We start from the raw sequence: 12,080 nt of genomic DNA, 5'->3' as shown, positions 1-12,080 counted from the left end.
GTGGTGTGGATTGATTGCTTGTAAATGGGTGCCATATGTGGGGTTTGGCATCCATTAGCTGTCTTTCCACCATGTCAAAGCACTTTAACAGCTATTTGATCAATATGGAGTATATTGTGCTTGTGTTTGTGCTTGCGTATCATTAAGATTAAGTGGTTAGTATAGTTGAAGACAGGTTGAGAGGAGAAGAAGTGATGTGAGAGTAGGGGAGAGGGGGGTAAATTGAGCCAGTGGGTAAGTTGAACCACCCCTTGTAACCAGGCAACGCCTTATAGTTGTAATCACGTGACTAGAAATTATTCAAGCTCCTCCCATTTCTCATTGCCTGTGAAAGAGAGATGCTCTTGGTCTAGTACAGGGATGGGCAACTTTTATGGTGGTGGGGGCCACATCATTGATGTACTGGCCACCAGGGGGCCACAGATTCACTTGGAACACACACACACACACAAATTCCATGTGTTGTATGTAATTATTAACAAATATACTAAGTCTGACATCTTCATTGACATTTTACAATCAAAGGGAACATCCCCAAAAAATGGGAACATCCTCTAATAAGCTCACTAAACAAATATCAGTTCACAGAAATGTTATTTCATTTTTACAAGTGGCGTGTTTATATTGAACAGGTTATTAAACAGTGGAATACAACTATTTTAAACTATTGGAAAGCACGGAAAATGTGCGTGTATTGAGATTAACCATTAGATGACATACACATGAAGTCATGAACACTAACCCAGACATTAGTTGTCTAACTTGAACCTAAAACACTTGTAGCCAGTCTCTGCATTCCCCTTATTCCACAATAAGGGGAATGTCAACACAGACACCTGTCAACCAGCACTCTGCTGTTCCTCAGCACCACTCCCCCACCCTCCCGCTGAAATTATGAATGAAAAGCGTAGTAATCATAGGTAACACGGCAGGGTCCGTGACAGTTCGTTTTCATCTGATTTCAAATAAACAAAGTCTTGGTTTTAAGAATATTAAACTTGTTTCGCCAAATTCAGATGATAAAAACAACTTTTAAGCTTTTAAAGGCATAATTACAAGAGGCAACTTAACGTCACAGCAGGCATAACAACAGCTGGAGTTTCTTGTGAGGGTTTCCCTGGGAAACAAACACAATACACACAAATGCGTCACAGATTATTTCGCGGTATTTGAAATCATCTACGCAGCTCGCGACGTAACTAGGAGTCTAGTGGACGGTATCAGTACTACAAGTAAAAAAAAAATTCTAAAAATGTTTTTTTATTAATTACGTTGTTTATAAATTAATCTGAGGGCCGCAAAAAGAGGAGGTGGGGGCCGCCATATGCCCATCCCTGGTCTAGTAAGTAAACATTTTTACAAAAAAACGTTTTTTGCTTGTCAAAGTACATTTTCTATGTCAGCTATATCGGCTGTCATGTCAAAAAAAAATCCAGGTTTAAATCATGGTTTAAACACATATATTGTATATGTTGATGTGTTGGCAGCGTATTAAACCATGTGAATCATTAAGCTAAAGATGACTCTGAAATGTAATGCTAGGCTATTTTTCTAAAATGGTGGCTATGGGGTAAAGTGAACCATGGGCCTTGGGGTAAGTTGAGCCAGTTTTCCAATGGAGAAATTAATGAAAGTAGGCCAAGTTGATAATAAGAGCTCATTGTAGGCTACATTTAAAGTTGAATTTACCCTGTGTTTGATTGGTAAAATGTATGAAATTGTATCACCATTTCTATGATTACTTTTCCTTTCAATCAATTCAATCGAATTTATATAAAACATATTTGAAAAACTAAACTTGTATTTGGTTTGTTATTTATTGTTTAAAGTTACCTTTAAGATTTGTTGTAGGTATGCCCAGGTTTGAACAGTGGTTCAATTTACCCCCTGACCTGGATCAACTTACCCCTACACTGGGGCAAGTTGATAAGTAATATTTTCACTGTCCTTGATAAAATATTAATTATTATCATTGCCATTGATAGGAGACATCCTGAATTATAGGTGTGTGCTTTCATTTTACTATTTGTCATTTCTCCTTGCTTAGAGGACAGCATAACTAAAAAATGGCTCAACTTACCCCACTCTCCCCTACAGAGAGTACAGAAAGATATTGGTAGGGGAAAATCAGGGTCATCTGTCAGGGTACAACTCAAGCAGAAAACCTGAGCTCCAGGTTTCCTCGACACACACAAACACACTTGAGTGGCCAGATTTGTGATACACTATAAGGAGGATGGATGGGGGAGGAGGAAGTGGGAGTTTGCAGTAGAGGATGCAGAGAATGCAGCAATGATCCATTGCTGCATTCTCTGCATCCTCTACTGTATCTACAGTTACATGTCTTATAGCATTTTCCAGTCCATCTCAGTGACAGTTTATCAAGGAGGATTTACTTAAGACCCTATGGGCTAAATATATTTTTGGAATCAGAGGGCGTTTGATCCGTCTTATCAGATGGGCTCTAATGTCATTAGCTATTTGCTGTGGCATCAGCGGCAGATGACACAAACACAAGTGGAGCATCAGCTCACGGGCAGAATAACTGCAGAGAGGATGGAGTCTCAGTTTCAGTTTATGTTGTACAGGTGATATAATTCAGCATTATTTGACCACTCCTGCCCATAACCAGGAACAGTGAAGGCTGCTCTTTTGCTTTGAGCATAACCATACATTGCTGCAGCACTGAGTGCATACAGAACACTGCAGTAAGTGAGCACATCATTTAATTGTGCTCACTTTTTGAAGTTAGTTTCAAGGTCTCCTAATGGCTTTGTAGCCACAGAGATGCCAGAAATGAAGACTGAACCTGCAGCACTTAATTGTGTCCCTGTCTACAGCCTCTGCAAATGTGTGTTATTTTACTGAAAAGGAAAAACATTTACAGTTTGTGAATTATATACTGAGTCACTGTTTCAATCAATCAATCAATCAATCAATCAATCAATCAATCAATCAATCAATCAATCAATCAATCAATCAATGTTTATTTATATAGCCCAATATCACAAATGTTACATTTGTCTCAGTGGTCTTCACAGTGTGTACAGAATATCAGTATGACAATATGACACCCTCTGTCCTTAGACCCTCACATCGTACAAGGAAAAACTTCCAAAGAAAACCCAGTTTAAAGGGAAAAATGGGAGAAACCTCAGGGAGAGCAACAGAGGAGGGATCCCTCTCCCAGGACGGACAGACGTGCAATAGATGCCGTGTGTAAATTGAAAAGATAATACATTTGCAACATAGGTAGTCCAAATGTTTGGAAATGCATGTGTGTATAATAGGAAGATGAATCCACGAGGATATCCATCCAGGACCTATGATCCAGGACCACAGCCACGACTCAAGATCCAGCGCTCGCGATCCAGGACACAGGACCGCAGGATCATCCATGCCTCCGGATCCCGGCGTATATAGACACCAAAAAGAAAGACATTTGGGGAAGCTGGGTTAATCGGAACATGAGAGTACACAAGTATAGACAGAGAGAAGGAAGAAGTAAGATGTCCCCCGACAAACTAAGCCTATATCAGCAAAACTAGGGGCTGAATCTAATCAGCCCTAACTATAAGCTTTATCAAAAAGGAAGGTCTTAAGTGCACTCTTAAAAACGGATAGGGTGTCTGCCGCCCGAACACAAACTGGAAGCTGATTCCACAAATGTGGAGCTTGATAAGAAAAGGCTCTGGCTCCCATTGTACTTTTAGAGATTATAGGAACAACCAACAACCCTGCATTCTTGGAACGCAATGCCCTAGTAGGACAGTAGGGTATAATGAGTTCTTTAAGGTAAGATGGCGCCTGCCCATTAAGGGCTTTGTAGGCGAGAAGAAGAATTTTAAATTCTATCCTGTGTTCTATAGGGAGCCAGTGTAAGGCAGCCAGAACAGGAGTAATGTGGTCCCTTTTCCTAACTCTGGTTAGTACACGAGCTGCAGCATTTTGAATCAGCTGAAGCGACTTGATTGACTTCTTGGTACTCCCTGATAATAAAGAGTTACAATAATCCAGCCTAGAAGTAACAAATGCATGGACTAGTTTCTCTGCATCGTTTTGAGGCAAGATATGCCTGATTTTTGCAATGTTACGTAGATGGAAGTAGGCGGTCCTTGAAATTGATTTTATGTGGGCGTTAAAGGATAAATCCTGTTCAAATATAACACCAAGATTCCTTACAGTCTCACTGGAGGCCAAATTAATGCCATCCATAGTTAGTATGTCTTTAGATAATTTGTTTCGTAGATTCTTCGGGCCAAGTACAATAACTTCAGTTTTGGTCGTGTTTAACATCAAAAAGTTTAAGGTCATCTACGTTTTTAAGTCCTTAAGGCAGTCTTGAATTTTATTTAGATGATTAATTTCATCAGGCTTGATTGATAAATATAGTTGAGTATCATCCGCATAACAATGAAAGTTTACAGAATGATTCCTTATAATATGTTTGAATAGCCTGGCTACAAAAAACACTTGACCAGCCACAGAGTAGTTGAGAGGTTCAAGTGGATGTGAACTCAAATGCACCACAAGGGTCTACGAGGGATGGAGAGAATTAAATGAACAACTAAAATACAAATATACGGGATAAAAAGATATGGAGGCAAAGAAGAAAGAGCAGCAGGGAGGTAAGTAAACCCAACTTTCAACATCGTCCTCATCACGGTGAAATGCAGTACGTTTGAGTAGAGGAGACCTAATGAAAAGACTGATGAAAAGAGATATGAAACCAAAAGGAATGTGGGCGAGTGATTGAAACCGGGGGTGGTTGATATTTGAAGAGTGGAGAAACGGTCAATTGGCCCTGTGCAATAGGAGAATAAAAGGAGGGAGAGGACATTGAGAAGATGCAAACCTAAAAAAAAAGGGGAAATGGGACAGTGAGGTTTAAGATGGCAGAGAGTGGGATTTAAAATCTTTCGGTAAGCCTAATGGGAATAATGATGATCATTTAAACATGTATTAAAAAATTACATACACTGTAGGTGATAAATCTGCAAGATAATGAAAAACAGAAAATAAATAGCAAGGCAAAAAAACAAAACATGAAAGCAATCTGACTTTAAGTGAATACAAAATGTTGTAATGGTCACTGGTGGCCATGTTTTGCTGATATGTTTGTTTCACAGAGATGTCATCATGTGATCACTGCCAGATGTCCATAGTCACTTCCTGTTCGTCTACCTATGTTATTCATTGGTAAGAACTTTGAGGTTTTTATATTACACTCACCTGACACCTGAATTCTGCATTTAACATGACTCACAAAACAATATATTATAAATATTGCACTTTTGTAGCACTCCGCATATTAAAAATGATGTCAAAGCTCTGTTTTGATAAATGTCTTCCTTTTGTAGGAGCAACTAATTCTTTATTTCATTTGTAAACATAATAACTCCCCAGATAGAGATTTAAGATGTCGTTTTTGAGGTATAGTGATGATTATGACACACTGCTGTAGTTTAGTGTGTCATAATCAAGTCCAATCCCCAACAGTAAAATGGCATATACATAATGGGATTAGCTGTACCATACCATAGGTGTTTTTTTTTACTGAATAATTGTTCTACCATAAATTGGTTATTTTACTTAAATCCAGGTTTGAATTCTTCCTCCACCTTTGGTTACAACAATCTATTTTTAAACTCTGCGTCTGAAAGTATTTAATTAATACCGGCCAACTTTTAACACATTGTTGTCTTGCAGCAGATACTGAAGGAGATGGAGCACAAACTACCAAGACTTGTACATTTACGTATTTTTCACAGAGCAGATCGATCCTTAGAGCCTTCCTGTAAGACGCTGACTATCTCAGAGATGCTTAAAAAAGAAAAACCCCAACCCAGTTTATTCCTCTATGTGGGCCATCTTTCCTATCTGTCATAACTGTCGCCGCAAGCAGTAATTAATGTGCCACCATGCTGATGCAACACATTGGGTGTAGTTATCATATCAGTTAAAATCATGACAGCAATATATTTTTAAATACACAATGCAGTCACACCACTTATTTATCCAAAACACTTTTAGTCTATCATAATGTTCCTGTCTGACAAATTGGCCTTTCATAAATTAATGTGTAATAATTAAAACATTTCAGGCAGAATTTCAATGGTAGAGTGGAGCTAATTGATCAGAATAATCATCATTGTTGTACACATTTGCGTCACTTGAACAAACTACAGCATTACATTCTTACACAATAACATATGAGAAATACAAATCATTTGTAGTAATTAACAGTATTATTATGACAAATGATTGCAAATAATTGCAAATGTCCCCTCTGTGGGACGACTAAAGGTATTCTGTTTCTGTATTCTGATAACTCTTTCTTAGGATTCTTGTGTACATTTTGGTGATAATACTTGTAATGTATTTGTATTTTTTTAATCTTTAATACAAAAACTTTACAATGTGTTTAAAGTAACATGGGGGCTTTAGAGAAGAGTATTCTATATTAAGATTTGGAGCTGCATCTTGCATCTTGCATACATCCATCAATCCAATCCACTTTATTTCTATAGCACATTTGAAAAACAGAGGGTTTTTCAAAGTGCTTCACAACGAACATATTATTATAACAAAATATAATATTACAAGAATAGATAGACACACATAAGAATACATACAAGGCACATAAAGGCTATGGACAGACAATAAAAACATACAAATAGGGAGAGCATATCTAAGACTGACTCGAAAGCGAGGGAAAAGAGGTGGGTCTTTAGGCGGGACTTAAAAGTTTGAAGAGTGGGCGACAATTTGACATGGGGCGGCAGGTCGTTCCAGAGCCTGGGGGCTACCGCTGAGAAGGCTCGGTCTCCCCTGGTCCTTTTCTTTGTTTTAGGGACTACCAGCCGCAGCTGATCAGCCGACCTCAAAGCAGTGATAGACGTGCAATCAGTACTAAATGCACATTAATACATGGGTATCTCCTCTTGCACTTTAGGTAACACTGATGCTCTCTTCAGGAAGGGACAGAGCAAGCTGTTCTTCCTGAGGAGGCTCAGGTCATTCAATGTGTGCACGAGGCTGCTGCAGATGTTCTACCAGTCTGTGGTGGCCAGTGTGCTCTTATTTGCCGTGGTGTGCTGGGGTGGAAACACAAACACTAGGGACACTGGCAGGCTGAACAAGCTTGTGAGAAAGGCTAGCTCTGTAGTTGGAGTACAACTGGATAATTTGGAGGAGGTGGCAGAGGGGAGGACGAGGAGGAAGCTCGACAGCATCCTAGAGAACCCCTCCCACCCACTCCATGCAGAATTAGTGAAGATGAGGAGTACGTTCAGCCACAGACTCATCCCTCCACGACACAGCACCAAGCGCCTCGGACAGTCCTTTGTGCCTGTAGCCATCAGGCTGCACAACAAGGGGTCAATAATGTAAAAAAATCCATCACTGGACATAAATATACACTGTTTTCACAACCCATGTTAATATATTAGTAGTAGACCAAATATGTAGATAGATATGTCACTATATGTACAGATGTCCATTTTCACTTGTCACTTTAACTCATTTCGTACTTCATAATTTATATGACCAAATATGTATATATGCTGACAGTTATTTTACTCTTATTTTTACTCATCTCCTATTTCATAGTCTTTTATTATTATTATCATTATTATTTTAATTATTTTTCTTGATTTTATTTTATTAATCTGTGTGTGAATCTGTGCTGTCCTGTTTTTCACGCTTACCCTGTTGCTGCTTGTACAACTGAATTTCCCCATGGGGATTAATAAAGGTCCATCTTATCTTATCTTGTATCTTCTCTTGCACTTTATATGTCGTTGCTGCTATATTGTATTACCATGTCATAAATACTTGTGTATGCTGCTCTTGCTCTCTTGCACTTTTTTGCATAACATGTATTTTGTTTTTACAATGTTTGTAAAATGTAAATTTCTTAAATGTTTTTATGTGAGGGACTGCGGATGGAAATTAGCTGAAAGCTAAATCTGGCACTGTTACGCCTGACACATTTGAATGTGTTAAGTGTTCATACCGTGCATTGTCCCTGTGAAATAAACGATTACATAAATAAAAAGTAAGCCCTTGAGGGGGTGTACACCTGTAGGAGATCGGAGATGTACTGAGGGGCCAGCCCATTAAGCGATTTAAAAACAAACAATAGAATCTTAAAATGGACAGGAAGCCAGTGGAGGGAAGCCAGAATTGGTGTAATGTCGACATGTCGGGAAACATCCTCTAGGGTGCCCCATGCATAGCGCGCCGTCAAAAGCTGCTTCATAAGTTACGTTTCGCTGCACCGCTCCGCTCAGGGGGGGGATTGCTGCTGGTTGTGCTTGATCTGTTGGGTGGCATGTCTTTTCTGCCTGGGGCCCCCAGAGTGTTTTGCTGCGCCACTGCTCATGCTTGTGGGTTCCTGTAAGCAGCCGAGCCGCAGCATTTTGCACAAGCTGCAGGCGTGCAAACGAGGTCTGGTTTAGGCCGGCATAAAGTGCATTACAATAATCTAAACGAGTCGAAACAATTAAAATCAATCAATCAACCCAATAAATCAATCAATGTTTATTTATATAGCCCAATATCACAAATATTACATTTGTCTCAGTGGTCTTCACAGTTTATACAGAATATCAGTATGACAATACGACACCCTCTGTCCTTAGACCCTCACATCGTACAAGGAAACACTTCCAAAGAAAACCCAGTTTAAAGGGAAAAATGCATGAATTACACGCTCAAAGTCTAAAAAAAGGATAAAACCGGTTTAATTCTGGAGAGGAGCCTGAAGTGATAAAACTGGACTCAACCACAGAGTTTATCTGTTTATCTAATTTAAAAGCACTGTCGATTTTGATGCCAAGATTTGTGACTATGGGTTTTGCAGGGAATCAAGGTCAATGGAAGGGACATCACCATTTGGTCCAAACACAATTGGAGTGCAGTAGTGCTGAGAAATAGCGCCATCTGGTTTCCCCCGAGATAACTATACTACCTTACAGTAGGCCAACCTCTGATTTCTCTCCTTCGTTTCTCCACAGAATCAGGTGATCATTAGCAATTATTAGCAGTTTCTGACCGTCTCTGAGGTGGACCTATAGCAGGGGTGGGGAACCTTTTTCCTCTCAAGGGCCATTTCAATTTTTTCAACATCCTCCGAGGGCCGTACAAATGATTGACCTCTGCTTAAAAAAACTAAAATCACAGCCCATTCATTTGGCCTTTCTTTCCTCTTTTCCAGATATCTTACCATGACTCGCGCATGCATGCACATGCACGGTCAACACACTCTCACTCCCTAAGCGTCCAATAGCGACGTTTGGTCAGTGTCCGTGGCGTCCAATTGTGACGCTCCTAGGCTCCTTCAGCGTCATAAAGGGACGCAAATAGCTTTCAACTGATTGCAATATATTCCCATCTGCGTCGGGATGTGACGCTCATGGAAGCACGGCATTCGTTTGTGTCGGCTGCCCTTAAAGGTAATGTGAGCGTCCATTCCCATTGGATAACGGAGAATTGTACACCCGGATGTAAGTATTCCTCTTACTGTCGATTGATTTTACAGTGATATCTGCACTACTCATCGACTAAAAAACACCAGATTATCCTTGTTAATTACACAACATTGATTGGCTTAAATTGTGTGCAATGCTTTTGTATTTTTCCCCTTCGATTCGGAGAAACACATATTTGTTCTGAGTAAAGGATGGCAGAAGACACTACACTACCCAGAATCCCCAGCTATCGTTTGGACTACACCATGTGCTCTGACAAACCCCGTTTTTAACACTGTATGGAACCCATACAGTGTTAAAATGATGAGGACATCACACACGACCTCTAGGATGAGCTTCCGCCCCCAAAGATAAGAAACATGCAAATCTTATTTCTTGCACGGCTGTTGTGAGACAATAACTTGTATCCTCAATGCATAACATGCATTTTCATTTCCTTCGTCTATTATTTTTAAATGACTTACGAAATATATTTAGAAAGCTTAGAAATAGACTTATTACCTTAAGAATATTTTTATTTACTCCCTGTTGTTTATTCTCTCAAATCCGTTCACATCTTGCCTGTTTATGCACTTGTTGACGACAACAAAGTTCAACTAAAAATGAATTATCTGGAATTTGCAATGCTTTTCTAGTTACTCACAGGTGTAAACTATAGCAGTAACAGCTGCACGCTAATTGCTATCATCACAGGCTGAATGTATGTGTAAATCTAGAAGTGATATCAGTCAGGATCAAATCCTATGTGTAGCAACGTTATGCATTTTACCGATGCTGACAAACTATTGCGTGTATCAACTAATCATTGATATAATATGATTACTATTTGTGGTGGTCATTTTTTGACTGCTGTGTCTTTAAATCCCCCATGATCCCTCGCGGTTTTTGTTGGAACGTTGTGATTTAAAAACTAGCTGCTTATAAACTCAATAATTGTATGCGACAACTACCTGCAGCATTTTTACAAGAGTATAATTATTATATTATAGTATTACATACATTATAGATCCAGTTCCAAATATAGTGACACCGTGACTGTAAGTAACTGTTATGTGTCGTCCTACTTATTCTCCCCGCCCCCCTTTTGCATTCGGGCATTCAGAAGGCTTGCTATCTGGGCTACTAGCTGGGAACTTGTTTCTCTACCTCGCCCAGGGGAAAGTCCCCGGACATATGGCAGAGAGTGTCCTGGTTGAAATCAGTATCGGCTTGCGCTTACCGTTCATTAGCTGAGACGTTCTCGCGAACAGAGCTTGGTGATCGCGAGCCGACTTTGTCAGCGTTACTAGTAATGCAAGTGAGCTGAAACTCACGCGGAAACAGAACGGGGCTCATTCTCGGAATGTCACATCTTTTCAGAGGTGGGAGAAGATTGTGTAAAAAATAAATCTCTTACAAGTAAAAATCCTGCATACAAAAGTATAAGCATGCAAAAAATACATATTATTTCACAACAGCCGTGCAATACATATACTTAATGTGTAAGTAAAATAACTACGCTAATTGGCCCTTTTCAAAATAATATATTACGTGTTGTTTATCAAATCATTAATCAAAGTAACGAAAGGTATTACAAAAATATAGTGGAGTAAAGTTACACAATTGATCTATTTTAATGTTCTTAGTTAGTTTATACCACTGCATTTTTTACAACAATTTTAGATAATCATAGACTTCAAGTAGCCTATATAAGGCTATAATTCCCATAATGTAATTTTAAACAGGGGCAATCATAACAACTTTAAGATTTCTATAATTTATTTGGATATGACTTAAATCAATAATTACTTATAGGCTTACTAATGGCATTGCATTGATCTACAACCTAATTACAACTGGGTCTCTAGAAAACATTCACAAAATGATACAACGCAAACCCAATTTTTTTGAGTTTGAGAAATATTTGTATTTATACATAGACTTACTATTCTCCCTGTTGTGCATTACTGTAGTTTATATGTTGTAGTTTATGTAGTAGGATATTATGTAGTTGTGCATCACCTTTAGTTTATATTTTAGGTTTATATATTAGGTTTAAATACCACAAGATGAATCCCTATAGTTCCAGAAACAAGTTTCCAACTTGAAACATGTTTTTAGGTCGCCATCCAGTGGTTGAATATGTGACGTGCAGCCCAAGACAAGTGCCTGACATACATTTAGGGAAATTCACCTGACATTTTGCACTAAAACCTTAAATCTCTCAAAAGATGTCACAATCTTCTTCATCCTTTTTTTGTGAAATGCTCCAAATGTTATTTATTTTATCAATTGCTTGAACATTTTAACAGATCAAATCAAATCTTAGAAGCTGAAGTGAAATAGTTATATTTCTATGTCTAATTGTTTAAATTAATCACTGCCCAAATTGCCCAACAACAAGTTGATTTACCTCTTGAACAGACTTTTCTATACAGACCAGAATGTGTCAGCATTGTAAATGACATTTTATCTCAATGCTTTTTATCTGGTTAAATAAAAATAAATAAAAACAATTATGAAGCAGTATTGGAACACTTTCTTTGTTGTGCTGAGTAGTTTTGGACCTCTTTGAACACCTGGTGTCAATTTCACAATTCCACAATA

The sequence above is a fragment of the Pseudochaenichthys georgianus genome, chromosome 7 (assembly GCF_902827115.2).
Source record: "Pseudochaenichthys georgianus chromosome 7, fPseGeo1.2, whole genome shotgun sequence".
In the NCBI taxonomy this organism is placed as follows: Eukaryota; Metazoa; Chordata; class Actinopteri; order Perciformes; family Channichthyidae; genus Pseudochaenichthys; species Pseudochaenichthys georgianus.
Note: the sequence above shows the minus strand (reverse complement) of the source record.